The sequence below is a fragment of the Tamandua tetradactyla genome, chromosome 17 (genome assembly GCF_023851605.1).
Source record: "Tamandua tetradactyla isolate mTamTet1 chromosome 17, mTamTet1.pri, whole genome shotgun sequence".
NCBI lineage: Eukaryota > Metazoa > Chordata > Mammalia > Pilosa > Myrmecophagidae > Tamandua > Tamandua tetradactyla.
This window is the reverse complement of record NC_135343.1, coordinates 2,977,608-2,994,434: the sequence shown is the minus strand read 5'-3', so window position 1 is coordinate 2,994,434 and position 16,827 is coordinate 2,977,608. Positions and strand designations below refer to the sequence as shown.

Genomic DNA, 16,827 nt, shown 5'->3' with positions numbered 1-16,827 from the left:
CTGGCACTTCAATCTCAGGTAATGTCAGCCATCTTTTGATCCATATTTCAACCAACCATCCAAACAAACTGCTAATGCCTTTTCTAACCCAAGCTATACTATTGAATGCAGAATCTCTGCTTAGTGGGCCCATATCAATAAATTCAGCCTGATCCAGCCTTATATTCCTCCCACCATTATCCCACACCCTTAAAATGCATTGCCACTCATATGCCCCTGATTTCTGTCTTCAAATAAATTGGAAAACTCACACAGTTCTTTTGGAGTATAATGTACCTCCTCATGTGTGATACTTTGTACCTTACCTTTAGGGGCCTGTTGGGACTTTAGTCTGGAAGAAAGGAGGGATGGTGGGGGTGGGTCATGAAAAGAATTAGAAATACCTTCCAAGTCATTTGCCTGAGGGCATTCATTTGCAGTTTCATCTGGTGAAACAGTATTAATCACTCTAGGGCTAACCCCTTCAGGAGGTTGGATGGCCAACTCCTCAAGGCAGGCTGGAGTGGGATGGTTATGTCCTCAGGGCAGACTATTACAGGGTCTAGAGAAGACTCAGCATGACCTAGGGTTTCAACCTCACCCCCGACATCATTATCAATCCATATGTCACCATCCCATTTTTCAGGGTCCCACTCCTTTCCAATCAATGCCCTCACTCTAATGGCAGACACCACGCAACATTGAGATTTCAGTTTATGTTGTAAAGTTGCTACTCTAACAATAAGATTCTGAGTCTGATTTTCAGAGATCTCAAATTTACGGCTACAGGAAATAAGATTTTCCCTCAGGATACTCATAGAAACTTCTACATCTGTCAGACGGTGTTTAAGCTTCTCATTTGAAGCCTTAAGCCCATCTCTTTCACTCCTTAATGTATCCAGTGTATCTAACAACAACCAGCATCTCTATACCTTTTATTTCCACAAAACTCTGTTGATCAATGTCTATCTTTATGCCAGTGCCACGCTGTTTTGACTACTGTGGCTTTGTAATATGCTTTAAAATCAGGAACTGTGATATCTCCCACTTCATTCTTCTTTTTCAGGATGTTTTTGACTATTCGAGGCCCTTTACCGTTCCAAATAAAATTGATCCCCCCTCCTGAAGGGATTAGCCCTAGGGTGATTTTTAAATGGGAAAAGGACATGAATAGACATTTCTCCAAAGAGGAAATACAGATGGTTAAGAGGCACATGAAAAAATGCTCTGCTTCACTAGCTATTAGAGAAATACAAATCAAAGCCACAATGAGATGCCATCTAATACTTATTAGAATGGCTGCTATTAAACAAACAGGTAACTACAAGTGTTGGAGAGGATGTGGAGAAATTAGAATACTTATTCACTGATGGTGGAAATGTAAAATGGTGCAACCACTGTGGAGAATGGTTTGACGGTTCCTCAGAAAGCAAAGTATAGAACTGCCTTACAATCCAGCAATCCTGCTACTCAGGATTTACTTGGAAGATCTGAAAGCAGGGATGTGAACAGACATTTGCACACAAATGTTCATAGTGGCAATCTTCACAATTGCTAAAAGATGGCAACAAACCCAAGAGTCAAACAACAGATGAATGGACAAATAAAATGTGGTATATATAAGATGGTATATCATTCAGCAATAAGAAGGAATGAAATCCTAAAGTATGCAACAAGATGAAGAGCCTTCAGAACATTATATTAAACAAAATAAGTCAGACACAAAAGAACAAATATTTTATGATCTCATTGATATGAACTCATTATAATATGCAAAGTCATAAATATAAAATAGAGAAAACTGGTTACCAGGATATAGAATGAGGCTAAAGAATGGGGAGCAGTTCCTTAATATGTGCAGAATGTTTAGGGCAAACACAAACGTTTGGAAATGGGCAGAGGTGACAATAGCACATTATTGTGAGAATAATTAACAGAGCTGAACGGTATATGAGTGTGGTAGAAAGGGGACACTGAGTCATGTATATCACCAGTAGGAAAACTGCAAGTTAAAGCTGATGGTGGAAAATGTCCATGATTAACTGTATGATTATGAAAGTTATTTTCGTGAACTAGAACAGATGTACAACACCATTATAAGGAGTTAATCACTAGAGGGTATTTAAGTTTGCTAAAGCTGCCAGAATGTAATATACCAGAAATAGAACAATTTTTTTTTTTTTACTTTCTTTTTCTTGGGGAGGGCAGGGGATGCATGGCCCGGGAATCAAACCCAGGTCTCCTGCATGGAAGGTAAGCATTCTACCACTGAACCACCCATGCACCCGAAATGGCTTTTAAAAAAGGGAATTTATTAAGTTGCAAGTTTACAGTTCTAAGGCCATAGATATGTCCAAACTAAGGCATCCAGAGAAAGATACTTTAACTCCAAAGAAAGGTTGGATGAACTTCAGGGTTTCTCTCTCAGCTGAAAAGGCACATAGCAATGCCTGCTAGCTTTCTCTCTTCATTTTATAATGCTTCCCTGGGGGCATTTTCCTTCTGCATCTCCAAAGACCTCGAGCTGAGTGGGGTCTGCTGGCACTAAAACTTTTTCCAAAATGGTTCCCTCTTAAAGGGCTCCAATAAGCAACCTCACCTTGAATGAGTGGAGACACATTTCCATGGAAACCTAATCAAACCACCTAATTAAAAGGGACCACCCATAATTATGTGGGTCACATTTCCATGGAAACAATTAAAATGCCCCCCCACCCCAGCAATACTGAATGAGAATTAACAAGCATGGCTTTTCTGTGGTACATGAAAATCTCAAACGAGCACAGAGGGATATATGGGAAAAACATACCTATTGCAAACTATGTACTATAAGTTAACAGTAATAGTTTAATATTCTATTATTAAGAGTAAGAGATAGAGGAGGTAGAGCCAAGATGGTGGCGTAGCGAGATGTGGGATTTAGTTTCTCCTCCAGAGCAGCTAGCAAATAGCCAGGAACAGTACAGAACAACCGCTGGGGCCACTTCAGTGACAAGGCACACAGCATGACAGTCTGGACAAGCTGGGTCAGCTGCGATCCCACTCAGAACCATGCCTCCCCCAAGCCGTGGCAGCCAGCACCCCTCCCCACAGGCTGCCTCTAATAGGGGAAAGGAAAGAGGCTTTACTAACAGCAAGGGGCTGAGCTCAACAAAGCTCCAATTTGTGGAATTAATTAACATATTCTGACTATTAAGAATAGGCTCCCACCTCAGCTGTACCTTGAATAAAAGCTGAGGTTGCTGGTTTTTACCCTGGCACAGAGCAGGCAGGGCTGACAGCAAAAGAAAAAAGAAAAAAAAAAACCCACAGGTTTTTTTGGCTCAGACAGCACAAAATACTTGAAAGGGTCTGGGACCTAAAGGAAAGGAGGGGACACTTAGGACCTGGAGATATGCAGAGCAATGTACCAACTTAAGCTCTTGATTGGCAAACCCAAGGAGTGGGGGTTCTGCTCTGAAAAGGGTATTTTTTTCTTTCCTTTTCTTGTGGCCGTGTTTCTATGGTTTGACTGTTCTTTCGATACAACTGCAAGGCTTCTCAGGCTCCAACTGCCCCAGGCAAGGGTGGAATTAAGCTTGTCTGAAAGCTTGTCTCAAGGATGTACCTTCCCTAGGAGAGGGGTGGGGCCCAGGTCAGGTGGAATCCCTCCCTCAAGGAATTCAGACCCCAGGGTCTGGAAAACTGTAGTGATGAAAGCTAGCCTACAACCTCTCCTCTTTCTCAACCACGGCCCCAATAGGGAGAGTCTGCTGAAGTTAAAAGTACCACATCACCTTACGCTGGTGGGACCCTCAGGCAAACAAGCACCACATACTGGGCAGGATAGAAAAACAGAGTCTAGAGGCTTCATAGGAAAGGCTTTCAACCTGCTGGGTCTCACCCTCAGGGAAAACTGATCCAAATAACTCTCCTCCTGAGAGGAGGCCAGTTTGATCTGTGAAAATCTGACTTGGATCTTTAATACCTAAGTAGACCCTCCTAAGGAAAAAAAAAAAAAAGGTACCATAAAGGCAGGGCAAGAAACAAGAAAACAAGAACTGAAAATTTCTGATCTGCTAAACAAAACCTAAGCTAGTGGTCTAGAATAAGCTGAACTGAATGTCAAAGAACAGACGGACAACAAAGTCATCCAGCAAGAAAATCCTGTATAAAAAGAAGTAAGAACAATCTCCAGAATAAACTAATTAAGGAAATCAAATGCCTAGATGCCAGCAAAAAATAACAAATCATACTAGGAAAATTGAAGCTATGGCCCAAAGGAACAAACCAACAGTTCAAAGGAGATCCAAGAGTTGAAACAATTAATCCAGGATGTTCGAGCAGACCTGGAAAACCTCATCAAAAATCAAATCAAAGAACTGAGGGAGGATATAAAGAAGGCAAGGGACAAACAAAAAGAAGAAATCGAAAGTCTGAAAAAAATCACAGTATGGGAATGAAAGGCACAGAAGACATGAAAATGGAAACCTACAATGTTAGATATCAAGAGGTAGAAGACAGAATTAGTGAACTGGAGGATGGGACATCTGAAATCCAACAAGCAAAAGAAAATAAAAGGGAAAAGAATGGGAAAATATGAGCAGGGACTCAGGGACTGAACAACAACATGAAGCATGCACATGGAGAGGATGAGTGTCCCACCTCATTGCAGTGGAAGAATTGTGCCACCTCAGGCCTTGGAAAAGGTACAGCATGCTCCTTGGGAGCTGGGGAGAGCCTGGCTGCCACCACATGGAGGGGTTGAGTGTGTGCCCCAGAAATGGCAGAGTCCAAGTGTGGCCCCGATGTCTGGAAAGGGCAGAGCTGAGAAAAAGGTGGTCTCCTCAATGTTCCCCGTGGTTGATTTGGAAAGAGGCAGGCCACTGCATAGGACCTTGGAAAGGGTGGGACTGCCACTTTCTAAAACTGAAGGATAAATGACTTTCAGATTGTGAAATCCAATGGTGTCTGCCCTGCAGGTTTTCAGAACTGCTTGGGTCTTGTGACTCCTGTGTTCCTTCCAATTTCTCCCTATGGAAATGAAAACCTGTATCCTGTGAATGTCCTCCTTTCATCAGATAACTTGTTTTGAGATCCATAGGTCCACAAACAGAAGAGAATTTTTGTCACTTTAATATTGTTTAAGGTGATGTGTATAGTTGCCAAGTTGACAAGAGGTGGACATGTGGTAGTTAGATTCAGGTGTCAACTTGGCCAGGTTAAAAGTGCCTAGTTCTACTGTTGTGGAGATGAGCCAATGGTATGTGAAGTTCTTCTGTCGCTGATTACATCTGCAGTCAGCTAAGAAGCATGCCTGCTGCAATGAATGATGTTTGGTTTAATTGGCTGGTGCTTAAATGAGAGAGCTCAACGTAGCACAGCCCAAGTAGCTCAGCATACCTCATCTGAGCACTCGCAGCTCAGCCCTGGCCTTTGGAGATGCAGAAAGGAATCACCCCAGGGAAAGTTGTTGGAACCCAGAGGCCTGGAGAGAAGGCCAGCAGAGATCACCCTGTGCCTTCCCATGTAAGAAAGAACCTCAGTTGAAAGTTAGCTGCCTTTCCTCTGAAGAAGTATACGTTAACTAAATAAATCCCCTTTTATTGAAAGCCAATCCATCTCTGGTGTGTTACATTCTGGCAGCTAGCAAACTAGAACACTAATATCCAACAAATTAGATTTCAAATGTTAATCGATTAAAAGAGACAAAGAAAGACACTATAGATTAGTAAAAGGAACAATTCAACAAGAAGACGTAACAATCATAAATTATTAATGCACCGAGTCAGAGTGCTCTAAAATACATGAGGCAAACACTGAAAAGAGAAACAGACACATCTACCATAATAGTTGGAGACTTCTATTCCCCACTACATCAATGGACAGAATATCTAGACAGAGGATCAGTAAAGAAACAGATAATTTGAATAATACAATAAATGAGCTAGACACAGCAGACATTTATAAAACATTACACGCCACAACAGCAGGATACACCTTTTTCTAAAGTGTTCATGGATCATTCTCAAGGATAGACCATATGCTGGGTCACAAAACAAGTCTCATTAAATTTAAAAAGATTGAAATCATACAAAACACTTTCTCAGATCATAAAGGAATGAAGTTGGAAATCAATAATAGGCAGAGTGCCAGAAAATTCACAAATATATGGAGGCTCAACAACACACTCTTAAACAACCAGTGAGTCAAGGAAGAAGTTACAAGAGAAATCAGTAAATACCTTGAGGCAAATGAAAATGAAAACACAACATATCAAAATTCATGGGACACAGCAAAGGTAGTGCTAAGAGGGAAATTTATTGCCCTAAATGCCTATATCAAAAAAAGAAGAAAGAGGGTGGGACATGAAGCTCAGCAGGAGAGTTCTCGCCTGCCATACCAGGGACCAGGGTTCTATTCCCAGTGCCTGCCCATGCCAAAAAAAAAGAAAGAAAGAAAGAAAGAAAGAGCAAAATTCGAGGAATTAACTGTTCACTTGGAAACATAGAGAAAGAACAGCAAACTAATCCCAAAGCAAGCAAAAGGAGAGAAATGATGAAGATTAGAGCAGAAGTAAATGAAATTGAGAACATGAAAACAATAAAGAAAATTAACAAAACCATAAGTTGGTTGTATGAGAAAAATCAGTAAGACTTATGGACACTTGACGAGGTTGACAAAAAGGAGAGGATTCAAATAAATAAAAACAGAAATGGAAGAGGAGACATAACCACTGACCCTGCAGAAATAAAGAAGGTAATGAGAGGATACTATGAACAACTGTATGCTAATAAACCCAAAAATGTAGAAGAAATGGACAATTTCCTAGAAAGGCATGAACAACCAGCATTGACTCAAGAAGAAACAGACAACCTCAACAAACCAATCACAAGTAAAGAAATTGAATCGGTCATTAAGAAGCTCCCCAAAAAGAAAAGTCCAGAACCAGATGGCTTCACATGTGAATTCTACCAAACATCCAAGAAAGAATTAGTACCAATCCTGCTCAAACTCTTCAAAAAAATTGAAGATGAGGGAAGGGTACCTAACTCATTCAATGAAGCCAACATCACCCTCATACCAAAGCCAGACAAAGATATTACAAAAAAAGAAAATTACAGACCAATCTCTCTAATGAATACAGATGCAAAAATCCTCAACAAAATTCTTGCAAATCAAATCCAGCAGCACATTAAAAGAATTATACACCATGACCAAGTAGGATTCTCATCCCAGGTATGCAAGGATGGTTCAACATAAGAAAACCAATTAATGTAATACACCATATCAACAAATCAAAGCAGAAAAAAACACATGATCATCTCAATTGATGCAGAAAAGGCATTTGACAAAATTCAACATCCTTTCTTGTTGAAAACACTTCAAAGGATATGAATAGAAGGGAACTTCCTCAACATGATAAAGGGAATATATGAAAAATCTACAGCTAACATCATCCTCAATGGGGAAAAACTGAAAACTTTCCCTCTAAGATCAGGAACAAGACAAGGATGTCCACTATCCCCATTGTTATTCAGCATGTGTTGGAAATTCTAGGCAGAGCAATCAGACAAGAAAAAGAAATACAAAGCATCAAAATTAGAAAGGAGAAAGTAAAACTCTCACTGTTTGCAGATGATATGATACTACATCTCGAAAACCCAAAAAAATCCACAGCAAAGTTACTAGAGCTAAAAAATGAGTACAGCAAAGTGGTAGGCTACAAGATCAACACTCAAAAATCTATAGTTTCTATACACTAATAATAAGCAATCTGAGGGGGAAATCAAGAAAAAAATCCACTTACAATTGCAACCAAAAGAATAAAATATTTAGGAATAAACTAAGGATACAAAAGACTTATACAAAGAAAACTACAAGAAATTGCTCAAAGAAATCACAGAAGACCTAAATAAGTGGAAAAGTATACTGGTTCATGGATTGGAAGACTAACTATAGTTAATATGTCAATTCTACTTAAATTGATTTATAGATTCAATGTAATACCAACTAAAATCCCAAAAACTTATTTTGCAGAAATAGAAAAACCAATAACCAAATTTAACTGGAAGAGCAGGGTAACCTGAATAGCTAAAAGTATCCTAAGAAAGAAAAATGAAGTCGGAGGTCTCACACTACCTGACTTTAGGCGTATTATGAAGCTACAGTGGTCAAAACAGCATGGTACTGGTATAAACATAGATGGTACTGGCATAAAGATGACCAATGAAATCGAATAGAGTGTTCAGATATTGACCCTCTCATCTACGGACAACTGATTTTTGATAAGGCAGTCAAGCGAACTTACCTGAGACAGAACAGTCTCTTCAATAAATTGTGCCTACAGAACTGGATATCCACATGCTAAAGAATGAAAGAGGATCCATATCTCACACTCCATACAAAAATTAACTCAAAATGTATCAAAGTCCTAAACATGAGATCTAAGATCATAAAACTTTTAGAAAAAAATGCAGAGAAATAACTTACAATAGGAGGCGGTTCCCTAAATCTCACACCCAAAGCAAAAGCACTGAAGAAAGAAATAGATAAATGGAAACTCCTCAAAATTAAACACTTTTGTGCTTCAAAGAACTTCATCAAGAAAGTAAAAAGACAGCCTACACAGTGGGAGACGATATTTGGAAACAACATATCAGATAAGGGTCTAGTATTCAGAATATATAAAGAGATTGTTCAACTCAACAACAAAAATACAAGCAACCCAATTACAAAATGGACAAAAGACATGAAGAGATACTTCTCAGAAGAGGAAATACAAATGGCCAAAAGCCACATGAAAAGATGCTCAACTTCCCTGGCTATTAGGGAAATGCAAATCAAAACCACAATGAGATATCATCTCACACCCACAAGAATGACCGTTATCAATAAAACAGAAAACCACAAATGCTGGAGAGGGAGGATGTGGAGAAAATGCTGGAGAGGGAGGATGTGGAGAAAGTGGCACACTTACCCACTGTTGGTTGGAATGTAAAATGGCACGAGTGCTGTGGAAGGCAGTTTGACGGTTCCTCAGGAAGCTAAATATAGAATTGCCATAGGATCTGGCAATACCATTGCTAGGTAGGACATGAGGGCAAGGACACAAATGGACATTTACATGCCAATGTTTAAAACAGCATTATTTACAATTGCCCAGAGATGGAAACAACCCAAATGTCCAACAACAGATGAGTAGCTAAACAAGCTGTGGTATACACACGATGGTATATTATGCAGCTGTAAGATAGAATAAAGTTGTGACGTATGTAACAACATGGATGGACCTTGAGGACATTATGCTGAGTGAGATTAGCCAGAAACAAAAGGACAAATACTGTATGGTCTCACTGATATGAACTAACATTAATGAACTTGGAGAATTTCAGTTAACAATAGAGACCATGAAAGGATAGAAATAGGGTAGATACTGGGTAATTGCAGCTGAAGGGATACAGATTATACAAGACTGATTGTAAAAATTCAGAAATGGATAGCACAATACTACCTAACTGTAATACAATAATACTAGTACACTGAATGAAGCTGAATGTGAGAATGATAGACGGAGGAGGGCTGGAGGCACAAATGAAGTCAGAAGGAAAGACAGGATAAAGACTGAGATGGTATAATCTAGGAATACCTAGAGTGTACAATGATATCGGGCGCAGATGAGACAGATGTCACATGCTTACTACAGAGATATAGCAAAGCTTCTCTGTGGGAATAGGCACCTAATGTCCTGAAAACACTGAAGTGTTACAAAGCTGCTTGAGTCTGGGGTGGAAGGAGGCCTTGGGAAATGTGTAACTTGACTCATCCAGGCACACAGAAGCAGATGGTTCAGCGCCAGCTTCCTCCTTCCTTGTTCTTTAGTTACATTTTTACCTTCTTTACCTCACAGCACTATAAAATAAACAGTGCTGAACCTCTTGGGTTCTTTGAGTCTCCATTAGAGCTCAGAGTCCCACCTGGTCCCAGCTGTAACTATATGTTTGGCTCTTGTCTTTCTTCCTTAATTTCCCGTCGCCTCCCTTCAGTCCCAACACTGAGCTGTGCTGCTCACAGCTCAATGATAGTGATCAGATGTACAAATTAAAAAATGTTTTTGCATGAGGAAGAACAAAAGAATGTCAATATTGCAGGGTACTGAAAATAGATGTTAAGTCATATTTTAAAACTTTAACTTATGTGTGAGACTAAAGCAAAAAATGTTTGCTTGGCACAAAGTTTATATTTTGACTAGTACATCCCCTAATATAACTTATATGGACAGTTTAATTGAACACCATAAATACACGGAAACTTGAGTAGGGCATGAGATTTTGTAGATTTGTCCAGAATAATGTCCTGATAAATCCCAGAGTGATTTGAACAGTGAATAAAAAAGAATTTGCAAAGTTCCCTTGGGGGAATGGTGAGAAAAAGAGAAAATTCAACTTTCCCATTTGGAGAAGGCCTGATATACTTGCAAGCAGTGAGGACAACAAAATCAACTGGTCAAACCCTCAATCTTGGGGGTTGTTCATATGAAACATATCCCCACAAAAGATAGGCTAAACCTACTTAAAATTAGGCCTAAGAATCACCCCCAGAGAACCTCTTTGGTTGCTAAGATGTGGCCTCTCTCTCAGCCAACAAGGCAAGTAAACTCACTGCCCTCCCCCTCTCTACATGGGACACGACTCCCGGGGGTGTGGATCTCCCTGGCAAAGTGGGACAGGAATCCTAGAATGAGCTGGGACACAGCATTAAGGAATTGAGAAAACCTTCTTGACTGAATGGGGGAAGAGAGAGATGAGACAAAATAAAGTGTTAGTGGTTGAGAGATTTCAAATAGAGTCGAAAGGTTATCCTGGAGGTTATTCTTACACATTATATAGATAACCCCTTTTTAATTTAGGGTGTGTTGTAGAGGCTGGAGGGAAGCGGCTGGGGCTATGGAGCTGTGTTCCAGTAGCTATGTTTCTTTAAGATGATTGTACAGTGATATAGCTTCTGCAAAGTGACTGATTGTGAAAACCTTGTTCTGATTTTCCTTTGTCTATGGTATGGACAGATGAGTAAAAAATATGGATTAAAAATAAATAAATAATAGGGGAAACAAATGTTAAAGTAAATTGGGTAGAGGGAAATGTTGGTGATTGGTGAGAGGGAGAGGTGGGGATATGGTATGTACGAGTTTTTTCCTTTTTCTTTTTATTTCTTTTTCTGGAGTGATGTAAATGTTCTGAGGAACGATCGTGGTGATGAGTATACAACTATGTGATGATACTGTAAGCCACTGATTGCACACCAAGTATGAAATGTTCACACATTAAGAATGTTCATGTTGTATGTTGATTGGTTTTTTAATAAAAATTAAAAAAAAAACAGTAAGAAATATATCATACCAATACTGTAGGTCAATAATATGGAGGGATAAAGAGTTTAAGAAGATTAGTGTTTTCTTTTTTATTTTTATTTCTTTTCTGGAGTAATAAAACTGTTCTAAATTTGATCATGGGGCTGTATGCACAACCGTGTGATGATACTGTGAACCAGTGATTGTATGTTTCAGATGGTTTGTATATTTTGTGAATATATCTCAATAAAACTGCATTAAAAAAATCTTTGAAAAAAGTAATGGGAGGTGGGTGGGCCACGGTGGCTCAGCAGGCAAGAATGCTTGCCTGCCATACCAGAAGACCTGGGTTTGATTCCCGGTGCCTGCCCATGTTAAAAAAAAAAACTAAAAAAAAAAGAAAAAAGTAATGGGATCACATGGAGACCACCAAGGGAGCAGCATTCTGGGGTGCACAAGGCTACCGCAATGGGCATAGGATGGCAACGATGATCGTAGCTCTCATGTCTCTGCTCACCTATTTCTCTGGTTATGAGTGAAAATCCAGAGGAAGACAGTTTCAGCTGAGCTACTGATACGACAACCACAAAGTTAATGACCTTCAAAGACGCAGCTGTAGATTTCACCCAGGAAGAGTGGGCATTGCTATCCCATCCCACAGAAGTGATGCTGGAGAATATCTATCATCTGGTTTCAGTGGGATGTCAGGTCCACAAATCAGGTGCTTTCCCAGTTGAAACAAGAAGAGGAAATATGGAGAGAAGGAATGGGATTTCTCAAAAACTGGAGTACAAGGAGAAGTGTCTGTAAAAAGCAAAAAAAGAAAAATGATATTCATGCAACGTACCTGCAGGAAAGACAAATTTGATGTCATGTAATTGCAGATATCTCACACTCAAAAAAATTCCTTTCAATGTGTTTTTTTTGAAAGAAGATTTTACTCTCAGATGCACAGTGAAATCAACATGCACTAATTTCCCTTGAAAAAGAAACCATATGTAAGCAAACCACTTGAAAAACTCTTCAGTGATAAGTCACCTTTTAATCAACATGAGCACATTCACACTAGAAGTAAATCACAAATGCCATCAAAGTACTAACACCTTTATTAAATGCTCTGGCCACAGACAATACAATGGGACTCAAATTGGAGATAAACTTTATGAATGCCTTCTACATGGGAAAACGTTCATTAGATTTTTTTTTTACCTTAGACCACATGAGAGAACTCACATTGGAGAGAGGCCCTATAAATATCATCTATGTGGGAAACCCTTCAGTCAATCGTCCAAGTATGTAATTTTCAACATGAGAGAACTTACACTGTAGAAAAATCCTATGAATACCATCTATATTAGAGAACATGAGAGAATACACACTGGAGACAAACCCTATGAATACCATGTGTTCTATTTGCTAGTTGCCAGAATGCAATACACCAGAAATGGGACAGCTTTTAAAAAGGGGAATTTATTAAGTTGCAAGTTTACAGTTCTAAAGCTGTAAAAACATCCCAATAAAAGCAAGTCTAAAAAATGTCCACATTAAGGCACCAACAAGAGATTACCTTCAATCAAGAAAGGCTGAAGACATTCAGGGTTTCTCTCTCAACTGGAAAGGTACGTGGTGAACACGGTGACGTCTGCTAGCTTTCTCTCCAGGCTTCTAGTTTCACGAAGCTCCCCTGGGGGCATATTTCTTCTTTATCTCCAAAGATCTCTGGCTGCATGGGCTCTGTGGTTCTCTTGGCTCTGTTGTGGCTCTGTTGCTCTCTCCAAAATGCCTCTTTTAAAGGATTCCAGTAAACTAATCAAGACCCACCTGGAATTGGTGGAGTCATATCTCCATCTAATCAAAAAGTTAATACCCACAACTGGGTGTGTCACATCTCCATGGCGATGATCTAATCAAAAGATTCCAGCCTACGTTATTGAATAGGGATCAAAATAAATGGATGCTCCCACAAGACTGGATCAGGATTAAAACATGGCTTTTCTAGGGTACATAATCCTTTCAAACCAGTACACCACGCATATGGGAAAACCTTTATTCAGTGTTCTTTCCTCAGACCACACTGGAGAACTCAAACTGGAGAGACACCCTATGAATGTGTACACATGGGAGAGACTTCAGCTGGTGTTCTGACCTCAGGTGACATGAGAGAACTCAAGAGGGAGAATACTCCCACGAATGTAATCTACGTGGGAAATCTTTCACTTGTAGATCCATCCTGGGAAACATAACAGAACACATGGTGGGCAGAAGCCACGTCATCTGTGCGGGAAAACTTTAATTTTTTTATCCTTCGATAACATGAAATTATTCATACTTGACTGAACCCCTGTGAGTGTCATCAGTGTGGGAAAGCCGTCAGTCAATTTTCTGACTTAGGAAGGAGTGAAAGAATTCACTGTATACACGTTTTGACTATGGAAGAAATTTCAGCCATCACTTTAACCTTTAAACACACCAGAGAACTCACATACAGAAAAAATCCTTTGTTTGTAATCAACATGGTAGTGCCTTTAGTCATCCACACTATTTCAGTTAATATAAAGAAATGTATATAGTAAGAATCTGTATGAATGTCATCTACATAGAAAAGTCTTTACTAGACGGTCTGATAATTTATCATACAAGAGCACTTACAATATAAATCAAAGAGATGAGGACCACTCTGATAAGCAAGCCAGAAAAATTACACATGAGGAATTCTATGTGTATACTCTATGTGGGAGTGCCTTAATTTGCAATTCATCCTTTAGATAAAATAAGAGGACTCCAAAAATAAAAGTAATGCCGGGCGGGCCACGGTGGCTCAGAAGGCAAGAATGCTTGCCTGCCATGCCAGAGGACCCGGGTTCGAATCCTGGTGCCTGCCCATGTAAAAAATAAAATAAAATAAAAGTAATGTTAATCTATGGTTTTAGACATGAAATGTATAAAGATATAATCTGTAACAAGTACAAGAAATAGTGGTGGAGGGATACTGAACAGTGTTTCTATATGCTATAAACTTAAGTTGGCACCAATAAAATGTGATTGTTATAGATTTAGGATGTTCAATTTAAGCCACATGATAAACACATAGAAAGTACCTAAAATATACACAGGAGGAAAACGAGAAGGGACTCAAAATGGTACACTGCAAAAATAAATAAATTTGAAAGTAGACAGTAATGGAAGAACTGAGGGGCAAAAAAGGTATAACTTATCTATACATACAAAATAGTAACAAGAAGAAGAAAGTATCGCATTATCAGTAGTTATTTTAAATATAAATACTCTGCAGTCAAAAGGCAAAGACTGGGAAAATGGATAAAGAAACATGACCCAACTATATGCTTATTTCAAGAGATTCAACTTAGATGCAAAAACCACAAATAGTTGTAAGTGAAAGGATGGGAAAAAAAAGACAATATGCAAATAGTAACTAAAATATAGCTGGGTTAGCCATACTAATATAAATAAACTTTAAACCAAAGTATGTCAGAAGAGACAAAGAAGCTCACTATACTGCTGATGGAGTCAATACAACAAGAAAAATGTAACGGTTATAAACATATATGCATATAATGGCAGAGTACCAAAAGATATGATGTAAATATTGTCAGATGTGAAGGGCCATACAGACAGTTCTACACTAATATGAGAAGATTCCTATATACCACATTAAATAATGGATAGAACACCTAAAGAGAAGATCAATAAGGAAAGTGAAGACAAATCAAATTACAAAGCAACTAGTCCTACCAGACAAATAGAGAACACTTCATCCAACAGCAACCGAACACACAGTCTTCTCGGGGCACATGGATCACTCTCCAGGACAAACCACATGTTGGGTCACAAAACAAGTCTCAATAAATTAAAAAATACTGAAATCATACAACACATCTTTTCTGACCACAAAAGAATGAAGCTAGAAGTCAATAAAAAGCGAGAAATGAAAAATTCACAAATATGTGGTAAATAACACAGTCTTAAATAACCAATGGGTCTAAGAAGAAGTCACAAGGAAATCAGAACGTATCTTGAAATGAATGCAAGCTAAAAAACAACATACCAAAACTTATGAGATGCAGCGAAGGCAGTGCCATGAGGGAAATTTATAGCTCCAAATGTGTACATGCTAAAAGAAGAAAGATGGCAAATCCGAAACCTAACCTCCCCACAGAAGGATCTAGGCACAGGAGAGCAAACTGTACCCAAAGGGAGAAGGAAGGAAGGAAATACAGATGAGAGTAGAGATACATAAAATACAGAATGAAAAACAAAAGACGGAATCAACAAAACCAAAAGCTGGTTCATTAGAGAGATCGCTGGATGGACAAAGGAAAAAGCGAGAGAACACAAACAACTAAAATCAGAAGTGAAGGCAGGGGACAGACAACCCAAGTAAAATATGGCAAAAGACATAAATAGTTATTTCTGCAAAGATTACAAATGCCCCAAGAGCACATGAAAAGGCAGTCAACATCATTAGCCATTACGGAAATGCAAATTAAAACCACAGCTGCGAGATACCATTTCCCACCAGGAGAACCGCTGTCCCGGGTGCGGGAGAGGCTGTGGAGAAGGGGGACACGCCTCATGGCGGGCAGGGCTGTAAACGCAGAGGCTGCTGCGGAGTCTGGCGGTTCTGCAGGAAGCGCAGCACAGGCCCAGCACGCACCCCGCAGCCCCGCTTCTGGGGGGATCCCAAGGCGCACGGAACGCAGGGGCGCCCGCGGGCCTGCACAGCGCTGTCCACGGCGGCGCCGCTCAGTAATGCGATGGAAAGATGGGCGCGGTCCACGTTCCGGTCATCCAGGGACCAGGGGAACCGCGTGTGGCCTGTCCATACCGTGGCTGCCATCCCGCAGTGAAAAGCGATGAAAAGGGGTGAAGTGTGTCGCACGGGCCACGCCACGCACGAACTCTGAAGACACCAGACTGAAACACGCCAGACGCAAAGGCCACAGAGCCTATGACTTCTCTCACGGGAAGTGCTCGGACGAAGCAGATTCGGAGGCAGGAAGCAGGTCGCGGTCACCCCGCGGGGACGGAGGGAAAGCTGTCCGGGTCTGCGGGGAGGAAAACGGCCTGGAAGCAGGCAGCGATGGGAACCACTGGCAGTGGGCTGAAGGTCAAACAACTGCCCACTTAAAACGATTAAAATGACTTTTACGTTAGGAACAACTTACCATCATTACAAATAAATACATTTTTTTAAAAGACTATATTACAAAAATGAAAAAGACAAGCCATCCACCGGGGGAAACATAAGCAAAACATGTACCCAAGAAAGAATCTGCACCTCGAAAATGTAAAGAACTCCTCCAGGGGAGCGTCAGGGAGACCACCCATCTCCACCCGCGGGAAGACTCGCTGAGACACTCCCCGGAGGCGACGGGGCCGGGCAGTCCTCCGGACGAGAGGACGCGCGGGGCGCGGGGCGGGGGGCGGCGGCTGAGGCTCGCGGGGGCCCCCCCCCCCGCCTTCTCCCTTCGAAGGCCCCCGCCCGGCGCCGGGGCTCC

General features: G+C 40.4%; 1 protein-coding gene across 1 annotated transcript in view; it reads right to left on the bottom strand.

Annotated features, from left to right (window-relative positions):
* Positions 1-16,710, bottom strand: part of C17H2orf92 (chromosome 17 C2orf92 homolog) — a 432,030-nt gene extending 415,320 nt beyond the window's left edge. Inside the window, exons 1-2 of the mRNA XM_077133807.1 lie at positions 16,608-16,710; positions 11,826-12,112 (exon numbers count right to left, since the gene is read on the bottom strand). The gene's annotated coding sequence lies outside the window, so the exon portion shown is untranslated. The remainder of the gene's footprint in view (positions 1-11,825; positions 12,113-16,607) is intronic.
* Between the last annotated feature and the right edge of the window lie 117 nt (positions 16,711-16,827).